This window comes from Prunus avium, chromosome 3 (assembly GCF_965620075.1).
Source record: "Prunus avium chromosome 3, drPruAviu1.hap1.1, whole genome shotgun sequence".
Lineage (NCBI taxonomy): Eukaryota > Viridiplantae > Streptophyta > Magnoliopsida > Rosales > Rosaceae > Prunus > Prunus avium.
This window is the reverse complement of record NC_142286.1, coordinates 31,141,293-31,152,424: the sequence shown is the minus strand read 5'-3', so window position 1 is coordinate 31,152,424 and position 11,132 is coordinate 31,141,293. Positions and strand designations below refer to the sequence as shown.

General features: G+C 36.5%; 1 pseudogene; it reads right to left on the bottom strand.

Annotated features, from left to right (window-relative positions):
• Window positions 1–1,016: 1,016 nt before the first annotated feature.
• Window positions 1,017–10,281, bottom strand: LOC110772521 (wall-associated receptor kinase 5-like; annotated as a pseudogene).
• Window positions 10,282–11,132: the final 851 nt, after the last annotated feature.

The window sequence follows — 11,132 nt, the reverse complement described above, 5'->3', positions numbered from 1 at the left end:
CTTTTTTTTCGAGAAGTTCCATTGATAGTCAAAAAAATTATATTTACAAAAACTGCCCAAAAAAAAAATATATTATAAGGCGCTGAGCATGCTTTGAATTTATAATCAAGTTTGTATTGGCTGGAAGATGTTTTTCAGTCTTTTAACTCAAAAAAAAGGAGGATACTACTTGATTCCTTAGACAAATAACTTTTATACGCTCTAAGAGCGTCCACAATCATGCTCTCTCTATTTTAGTTAAATTTTAGTTAAAAATATATAAAAGTTATTTTATGAACTCTCTATAAGATTTAAACTCCAATCATGGTCTCTAGTTTAGGAGTCATAAATGCTAACTTTTTTTTGATTGGTCCATCTCTATTAAAAAAGAAAAGATAAAAAATAGTTAGCACTAAATAAAGGTTTGAAATACTCATTAAATAAAACAGCATTAAATTATAGGGAGCCACTAAGAGTCATTTATCTTTCCTCAGATTTAGGAGCTCTTAGAGGTCTCCCTATTTTAGGAGGTGGATAGGGAGCATGGTTGGAGTTGTATTTTTACAATTCCTTCCTAAAATTTGTCTAAGGAGGTGGTTTAGGGAGGCCATTGTGGATGCTTTTATACCCCTCCCTATAAATCACAGTTTAACACAAATACAAAAACAATTCATTAAAAACACAAAAAGAAAAACTTATGCACACATGTCACACTCATATTGGCAGAAATGTAGGAAGTATCGTATTTTTCAAAAAGTATATACAAAACAAAGCCTACATTAAAGGCCCATATGAACAAGTAGGCCCAATTGTAAAACATTACCGAGCCCAAAACAAGCAAAGGCTCAAATAAACACAGCAGAACCCAACAAAGTACAAACCCAACACAAGGATGGAGGGGTGAGAGAAGACCCAAGCTCACACTACGTCCACGGTCTTAATAATTCGGACATTTTCATATATTCAATATTTTCGAAATCAATCCTTATCTTCTTCACCAGAAGATAAATTTTGTAGCTCCATCCAAGAATGAACCCTCATGCACCACAACATGCACCACCAATGAGTAGAAATAATAGCCCCACACCACTGCCAGGATGCCATCACCTGAATATATTGCCCAATACAATAAGAAAGTATTTTTAGTTTTGTTATTTTTGTTGTTTTAGATTAATTATTCTATATATAGGACATTCGTTCTTTAAGAACCGTGTTGAGAAAATCTCATTTCAACACAAAGTGATCCATTTGTTGACATGATTGATTGTCTATGGTATAAAATCACCATTTAGAGCTTAAACTTTATGATGGCTTCAATTTTAGGTTTTATGTTTCAGATTTGATACTTCAAATCTAAAATCGAAACTTTAAAAGATTATTCTATACCATAAATAATAAATCTTGTTAAAGTTGAATAAAACTGATTTTAAGTAAGATTTTCTCTACACGTCGGTTCATTCTTTGTGCAGAAACAATCTCTAATTCATATATTATGTAAATATATAAGTTATTAGTAAGCGTCAAAGAAATTTAACATTATAGGTTTCTTTAATAATGTACATATTGTAAGGGGACAAAGGCATACCTATAAGGAGCACATTAACCCAGGACATGCTATGTGGGGAGTGGCATTCATAATACCCAACATGATTCTTGCATACGGTGTCTGCGGGACAAGAGTTCCCAATCTCGCACTCATTTTCGTCTGGAATATGATTTAATTAAAAGATCAAAATTAATCATGTTAAATATAGATCACCTGCTCACTAATTCAAAATTCAATCCAAAAAAAAGAGTACAAAATTGAAAGACATTTGTTTACCTTGACATCCCTGTAGAAGATATGGATTTCCCTCATAGCCCGCATTGCAGGAACATTCAAGCCTGCTTGAGGATTTATATATTGAAGATCTGCCACCATAACTTCTGCAATAAAAGGAGGACTCAGAATCTACGACTATGGGATTTACTTCTACAACGGCTCCAAATACATCGATCGTCGAATGGTATAAGCTCCATTGTAGCATCACAGGAACATGTTCCATATGATGGATGGCAGAAAAATTATTTATTGAATTTCTGGTAAATCACTTGAACCAGTCCTGGTCTACAAAAAATGCATAATTGCATGAACTACTTGTGGAATCATGAACCTGGAAACTAGTATTGAAGGCAGAGAGAAACCAAGGGATGGGAGTCTGGCAGAAATCAACACCCTTCTTTTTCTCATTTGTCGAAAAGTTGTCACATTCAGGCCTGCAACCGGCTGAAATGGTAGAGCCGTTTGAGTCTGAGGTGATTGTGGCCATAACGCCGCAACCCATTGCAGTGAATATGTTCTTGTGGGAGAACACAAAAGGGCTTCCCTCCAAGTTGGCCGCTTGGAGATTTGGGTTGTTAGTATTGCAGTTAGACGAGAAGGTAATTGGGTTTGCTACATTTAGTGTGCCTTTAACAGAAATTTCTAGCACCTCTAGATTGATGACGTTCAAGAAAGGTTTGGTTGAGTTGACACATTTTATTTGAAATCAGTCGTCAATGTAGCAACCTTCTCCAATTCCAAAAGGGTATGGGATCTCCACTTCACCGCAGCCAAGGGCGGAGCCACACTAAGGGCTACAGTGTGATGTAGCCCAATGTGGTTTTTGAAGAAAAAAATATAAAACCTATATATTTTAACTTATTTTCAATATTAGCCTAGCTAGTAGCGGTGTACAAATGTACAGATTACCTTATTTCCATCTTCAACATTTAAGTAAATGTCTTTGTCATTTTACTTTTATTTATTTTCATATTACTCAATTTACTTAAGTTTACAATGTAAATAAGGAAGTACCCCTTATTTGGATTCAAATTAAAATACTAGAAAATCAAATTCCCACCAATTCAAATTATGAAAAATCGGTTTTAGTGTAAAGTACGATTTAGGCTAAAAATAATGGCTCATTAAGTCAATATATACTTCGTACTAAAATTTCATAAAATCAAGTTTTCTTATTTGATGTGTGAGGAATAAAAGCCGCCAAAAATTATCTTGAGAAAATGATTATTTTGAAAACCCATTTTTCATACTTACACTACCAAAAACGTGAGTATTAGGGGCAGTAAATTAGGGGCGGAAATAAGGATCTGCCTCTATTAATGTTTATTAGGGGCGGAAATATGAACATGCCCCTATAACAATAATAGGGGTGCATAGTAAATGCCTCTATTAGTTTTATTACCTATAGGGGCGCTAAACGATGCCCCTATAAAGTTCAATTATTAGAGGCTAATAAGATTGGCCCCTAATGACTTTTATTAGGCGCGGATGAATGTTTTTATTTTTTAAATTTAATTATTTCTTTTCAGGGGCTGATTTAAGTAAATAAAAAAAGAGAGATTAATCTAAACCCTAATTCTCCAACACCAACGCACCCACTTCCCCTATTTCTCTCTTCCTCTTCTTCCAGCGCCGCACAACCCTTCATCTCATTTTTTTTTTCATTTTCATTATTTCTTAGTTCTTCTCTTTGTTCCTTCATTTTTGCTCTTGTCTAGCTCTGAAATCGTTCTCTCTTCTTTTCTTCCTTCTTCGTCATCTTTTCTTTCCCATTTCTTCTTATTCTTTCTCCCTTGCAATATTCACTTGGTGTATCTGAGAAAGTGAAAGAAAGAGCACAAGAAAGCTTTGCAATAGAGAAAAGAAAAACTCAATTTGTATTCTTTAATCCATGTTTTTTTATTATTCTTTTTTAAGTTTTCATTTTTGCAGGTACATTCCACAGGTTTTGAAGAATTTGGAGTGGAATGGTGAATAATTTATTGAATAATTTTAATCATTTGATTGATTTTTCCTCAAGGTTTGTTCATACAAATTATACGACTGTTCTTTTTTTGTTTAAAATTTTGGTTAATGTTAGTCTATTAATTGTTGATATATTGTTAATTAACAGTTGCTGATCTAGAAAAGAGGAATCGTTGAAATGCTTCGTGTGCTGCAGTAAAATAAGAAGAAACGCTTATAGATTTCCTCTGTAAAGCTGTGTTCGAGTTGAGTGGATGTGGGTTTGAAATTCAAACTTGTATGGAAGAGAAAAAGGGGAAAGAAGAATAATTTGGATCGTTTTTGTAAATTTTGAATTCAAAACACAAAATTTGTGTTTGAGTTGAGCGGCTTTTGTGTTTTGTGTTTTTTTTAAAATTAATAATTGAAAGTATTAGGGGCGGATGTTTGCGCCTGTAATAAAGACCTTTAGGGCATGTTTACGTATCAGTAATGAAGAAAGTAAGGAATCAGAGAATTTAGGAATCGGGGAACTACTGAATCGGTATGGGAAGAATCATTCCCATTAAGCTGTTTACTAAACATATGGAATTAGAAAAGGAATGGGGTTGATTCCCATTGTTATTGTTTACTAATTTTCATGAATCAGAATCCAAATTAATTTGATTACTAAAATGCCCTGCACATTTTCACCACAGCACATGTATAATTCTCAAATTGTCTAAGGAGACCAAACTAATCCAGTAGAAAACTAGTAAGGCAGTGTAAACATGAGGAATCAATATGTTGAACAAGATGCACAACAAGAGGCTAGTTCAATGATAATGTTAATAACACCTTTGTCAAGATCCAATTTCAAACGAAAAAATAAACTCCAATAAATATATATCTTTCACCTACGTAACTAGTAAACAATCAAATAATAATGACCTGCATAATCTTCATACTACCAAAAAAAGAGATATATAATCTCCACAAAAGTCTTTATCTATGACCGTACTATGTTTTGTGATGAATGTGAAGACAGAAGATAGATAGATAGAATGATTTACATAACAAGGCGTTGCTGCTGCTAATGGGAGGTTGTGTCTACAACGATAACGTGAAAATGAAGTTGGAGCGTCTTGGTACTTCTTAGCATGAGTTTTTATTTTTATTTTAGGGTTTGGAGTGTTTTGTAATTATGGTAAAGTAGTAAAGGTATTTTTGGAAGTTATTAAAAGAAAACAAGAATGGGAATCGTATCGACTACTCCCCCCTAGGTGATTTGATACCCAGTTTTTAGGGGATGTGATTACGGATTTTGAGGTGGGGCCCACTTATTTTTTTATTCCTGATTGCAAGTAAACGCAGGGGAAGTCAGGAATGGAAATCATTCCCTTTCCTCCCATACCCATTACTGATACGTAAACATGCCCTTAATGTAATCTACCAACATGGCAACACAAATAGTAAGGGCGGATCTTTGAGATTTTCTGCCCCTATTAACAATAGAGGCGCTTGTATTAGGGGCCCATTCTCTTTATGCCCCTCCTTCTCATTAGGGGCGGTTTTGCAAGATATCTGCCTCTACAAGTGCTTTTAGAGGCGACTATTAAATGCCCCAAATACTCATTTTTTTGGTAGTGTTAGTCAGTATTTTTACATAAAATAATTTTTCATGTATGATATGAATGCATGAAGGAACCTATTTGGTTTATTTTTACTAAGCACCTTAAACTGCTTAACTTTAAAGTGAATTGTTGTATTATTAACCGGCACAAGTAAATGTGCAAACAACCAATTAAAAATACCAGCAAGTGCACGAATCTATTGAGGTATAGATTATGTAAGTACGAGGTCGATCCCACGAGGAACTATCGGCTTCCTATAAGTTCTAATTTGAGTACGTAAAGAACACTAATTTAACACACCACACATGCACAAATGCAAAATGGGAACTGAAAATGAGTAAAGAAATGTAAAAGGAATGAAACAAAACAAGAAATCAAGGAAGAACACAAACAGTAATTTCTATCACCCTTTTATCACCACTGTATCATCTGTGAACAGTGCGTGAACAGTGGCTGGCGACCGGTCGGTGAACAATGACGACTGGTCGGTTTTTTACAGAATCGTTGGCGATCGGTCGGTGAACGGTAACGACCAGTCGGTTTTTTACAGAATCGTCGGTGACCGGTCGATGAATGGTGACAACCGGTCGCTTGCCCTATTTTTGCAGTTCCGACCTCTGTTCGGTTTTTAACCTATAACTTCCCAATCGTATGTCCAAATTTCACGTTCTTTATACGGTTGGATTCAGCACACAAAAACGAAGAACACAGGGTGGATAAAAATCCAAAATCAAGTACAAAAGCAGACAAAAAGCGATGACCAAATACACCACGCTTCAAACAATGTAAATACACAAACACAATTTTGGGGGAACATTTTAAATTAAGTGCTCAAGATTGTCCTTCTACGGATGATGAGAAAGAAGAAACGAACAAAGTTCCATATGCAAGCTTGGTAGGGTGTCTCATGTATGCAATGGTGTGCACACGCCCCGACTTAGCCCAAGCCGTAAGTGTGGTGTCAAGGTACATGGCGAATTCGGGCAAACAACATTGGACAGCAGCAAAGTGGATTCTCAGGTACTTGAAGGGCACCAAGAGGATTGAGATATTGTTTGAAAGACAACAAGGAAAGGCATGTGTGTCGAGTTATGTGGATTCCGATTATGCAGGAGATTTAGACAAGAGGATATCCACCACGAGATATGTCTTCATTTGTGGTGGAGGACCGATTAGTTGGAGAGCAGTGTTACATTCGGTTAGTGCCTTGTCTACTACAGAAGCGCAGTATATGGCGCTAACGAAAGCTTCAAAGGAAGCGGTGTGGCTGAAGAAATTGGCAAAGGAATTCAGAATAGCTCAAGACTTGGTGGTGATACAAAGTGACAGTCAAAGTGCTATATACTTAGTGAAGAATCAAGTGTTCCATGGAAGGTCCAAACACATTGATGTACGGTACCACCGGATAAGAGATTGGGTGAACGATGGAGACATCAAGATAAGGAAGGTTCATACAAATGAGAACGCTTCAGATTGTCTAACAAAGCCAGTCACAACAGCAAAGTTCAAGCATTGTTTGAGCTTGCTCAATCTTGTTCCATGCTAAAGATTGAGGTGGAGTTCTTGAGAGTTATCGGGACGATTCTCAAGACATTAGAGCAACTCCACCGAGGCCCCCTTGCCTCGGGCTGGGGGAGTTTTTAGCAAAAATGGGTTTCCAGCGGTGAGCCCAAGCAAGGGCTGGAGTGGGTCCCACGCAACTCGGGCTGGCCCGAAGGCCAGTTCAGCCCGAGGTCCAAAACGCAGGCTGTGCTACAGTGCTGCTACAGTATCGCTACAGTGCCCCCACGTGCTACAGTACCGCTCATGTGATTTTTTTTTCTGTTGCCACATGGCGTCGTCTGGGCTCTCCGATCTGTTTTTTCCTCCAATCCAACGGCAGCCAATTTTTTTGCAATAAAATACTAGAAAAAATTCGGAAATTTTTTTAAAAAATACCCAAAAATTAATGAATTTTTTTCTATAAATACCAGCCAATTTTTTTTTAAATTTATCTAAAATTTGAAATTGAAAATTTTATCCGATTATGAGATATGAATAGTATTGACATGTAAGAACCCAAAAATCTTATCCGAAAATATTATCCAAATTAATTATTGAGGTAAAAAAAATTGTGAAAAAAACAAAAAAATGAATAGTAATTGCCCTTAGCCATGGCAATGGGTGGAAACACAAAATTTACTATTTGCAAGGGCGACAACTATTCACGTGAATAGTGGCTGCCCTAGCCCCCCCCTTGCCATGGCAAGGGGCAAATGGGTGGAGTTGCTCTTACAGACGTCCTAGAAGGCAATGATGTCCACAATGAGTTTTAGGCTCGCCAAGGTGGAGATTGTTGTGAAAATTGGCTCGCATAAAGGATACAAGCTTCGGAGACAGAATAGGAAGCGACCGGTCGCCCTTTTCAAGCGACAGGTCGTTTTAAGGCAGATTCGATGTCTGGAGCAAAGTCGACGAGCGACCGGTCGCCAGCTCTTTGCGACCAGTCCCAGGTGGCAAACGACCGGTCGCCCACCGGTCGCAGGAAGAGAATTCGAAGTCTGGAGACTCTGTGCAAAAGCGACCGGTCGCCCAACACGTGCTGTGCGAATCTTCACTATTTTTTCAACAGTTTCTTTAGTGTGCTATCGTTTTCTACCCACTTGCAAGGACACTTTAAGTCACTTCTGACTTAAATAAAAGGTGGCAAGTTTCTGGGAAGTAAGGAGAGCCAATTAAGGAAGAATGTTGGCTTGTTTCAAGGAGCACCTACCCTATGGTCCTTTATAGGGTAGCTGAACTTGTAGCTGTCATTGTCTAGCCCTTTGTCTGCCCAAGGTGTGATCTATTTCAGTAAAACAAGGGCAGAACGTGGGAAGATGTGATGGAGCTTTTCTCAAGTCCAAGGGGTTGTGTATTTGAGGGAGGAGGAAGTAAGACAGCAAAGTGTGAGAGGCAAAGTAGCTGGAAACTAGTGAGTCAAGTAGAAGAGAGAGTTCTCAAGTGTATCAAGGTGTTGAGCAAGGGTGTGAGAGAAACAGATTGTGAGGGTAGTGTTCTAAGGGGGTTTCCATTTGTAAACCAAAGTTGTAACCTATCTTCATTAGTGAAATTTCTCAAGGGGATCACCAAGAGGATGTAGGCAAAATTTGTTGAACCTCTATAAACACTTGTGTCATTTGTGCTTGGTTAATTTTCTCTGTGTGTGTGTAAGACTCATCCATCATTGAGTTTGTCCAAAGTCCATCAACAACAAGGTCTAAAGGGGAGTGAATTGGTCCTAATTCACAACATTCACATGGATGATTCTTACTTCATCCATTTATTGCTTAGGAAAACATGAAGAAACAAATAATCCCAACAACCTCAAGAAGCATGCTTTCAAAGGTAATCAATCAAAGGAAAACATACATCAAGGATAGATTATTTTAGTGAAGAGGAATTCATCAATTGTTGTCAAGAAACAAATTCACATGATACTCACGTAAACAAGTTCAATCATTTGTTGCTAATTAGAAATTATGTTCTTGGGTATCTTACACAACTTCTCAACTTTAGCTATATGCATACAACCGAAGGTGATTAATCAAAGGAAGCAAATACATATCATAAGATTCAATTAGTGAATGAGATTCATCAACAACATCTAAACATTCATACACTCAAAGCATCAAAACAATAAGGTATTCATGTTTAGGGCTTCAACCTAAGCCCTAGCTATGGAGTTTAGTTCCTCATACTTATTTCAAATACAAACTCAAAACAAAACTAGAAAGAGTTTACAGATTTTGTGAAAATGGGAGCTCAAGGTCTTCAATGGTGGAAATCTCTTCCACTTCTTGCTTTGTTGCCCTTGTCTTCCTCCTTGAGCTCCCTAGCTCTAAGCTCCCCAAAAATCTCTGCAAAATTGTAGAATGATAGAATTCAATTGCAGATTGCACATTCATTCTCCTTTGCCCATCATTTCTAGCTCACTTTTAATATAAAACTCATTCTTTTGCCAAAGCCTTTTGCCTTGTCTCCTTGCCATGATGGGTTCTTTTGTTCTTGTCTTCACCAAGATGCTCTTTGTTTCAGAAAATATCTCTCAACCAAAGTAGTTTCTTGTTACCAAATGGTATGGTAACAAGAAGAATCAAGATGACACTTATGGAGGTAAAAACTAGAGCAAGACAATTCTCTAGAGCTGCTGTAACATGTAGGATTAGTTGGATAGGCTATACTTGTCCAATGGAGCTCAAATTTGGATATGTTGTAGTCAACATCCATTGGAACAAGTTTCATGAAGATCTTCACCTCATACAAGCACCAGAGCATGCTGATCCAAAGCCAAAAAGTTGACCTACGAAAATGAACAAAATCGGAATTTATAACCAATAATGCACTTTTAGCTCATTTTCATTCTAACCAAGGTAAAACCTATGAAAACACAAAACGGAAATAAAAAGCTATAAAATGTCAAGAACTAACTCAAAATATTAGATGAATAACATGATAAATCATGTGTAAAAATGAACCGAACATGAAGCAGGTTTTTGGCCAAAAAAAGCAATCCCAAACGGGGCCTAAGGTCAATCTAGGTAAAAAGCCTTAGATGTTCAATGCACTATGGTGTTAAACCCTATTTGGTTTATGTTAAAACTTATTGAAAATTAGTCTATGGAGCTACGAACTAGCGTGGTTTATATAATTTAAAGTTTACTTTTATTTCTAGAAAGACTATAAAAATTGTAAGTACAAAAAAAAAAATAATCATTAAATTTTAAGCTAATAACTTTTGCTAGCTCACCAGTTGAAAAATTCCTAGTTCCGCCCTTGACCGCAGTGCGATTGACAATTAGGTTTTGCTAATAAGGGTACTGCTTCTGATGGTGGTGCTAGCATTGCACTACTCATACACCACAAGAACAGAGTGATATGACTTAGAAACAGGACAACATCCATCGTTCTGCTTTACCTTCTTCCTTCTCTCTTTAATTTTCTATATGACTAGTAGGAAGCTAGAAAGCAAATGATTTTCAAATCTCAACCTTTTTCAGAAAAAAAATTAAAAGAAAAGATGTTTTATATATTGTGTTCAGAGTCAGAGATACTTATTTCCAAGGTCTTAAATATCGGAGGTATCGGAAATATCGGAAGTCAAAAAACACGGAAATATCGCAGGAAATATCGGGATATTATCGGTATCGGAAAAAATTGAATAAAAACCACGGAAATTGTAAGAAAAACTTGGAAATTTTTATTGAAACTTTGCAGGATGTTTATTTAGTCAATTATCTATTAGTTTATCACAAAAAATTGGAAGGAAATGCATTGCATGATGGATTTAACTGATTTAAGTTGATTATATAGCGAGCTGGCAAACACCGTAAGTGTAGAAAATATGTAGTAATTAATGAAAGAAGATTAAACACACCATAATCATTTATATATAATGAATTACTACAATATTTTACATTTTATACATTGCATGGTAAGATACATGAGTGACTTAGTACCACATAGAGTTCCTATGAGGTTCAAAATTTTAACTATCTTCATCATCTCTATGTGTAGAGTAAGTATATTTTGAAGAGTAGTCATCAAATGATAAATCCCCAAAATAGTTTTGCATGTAATTGTTAACACGCCACCCATATGGATCCGAGATTGGTTGACGTTGTCCATAAGCAAAATCATTTGAAGATTGAGTCTCAGATTCTTTCCATGAGTCGCTTGATTCCATCCCAACAGGAATGGGATATGAAGGGTAGGGAAATGGTTGGTTATGAGTATAACCATAGTTACTACTCATC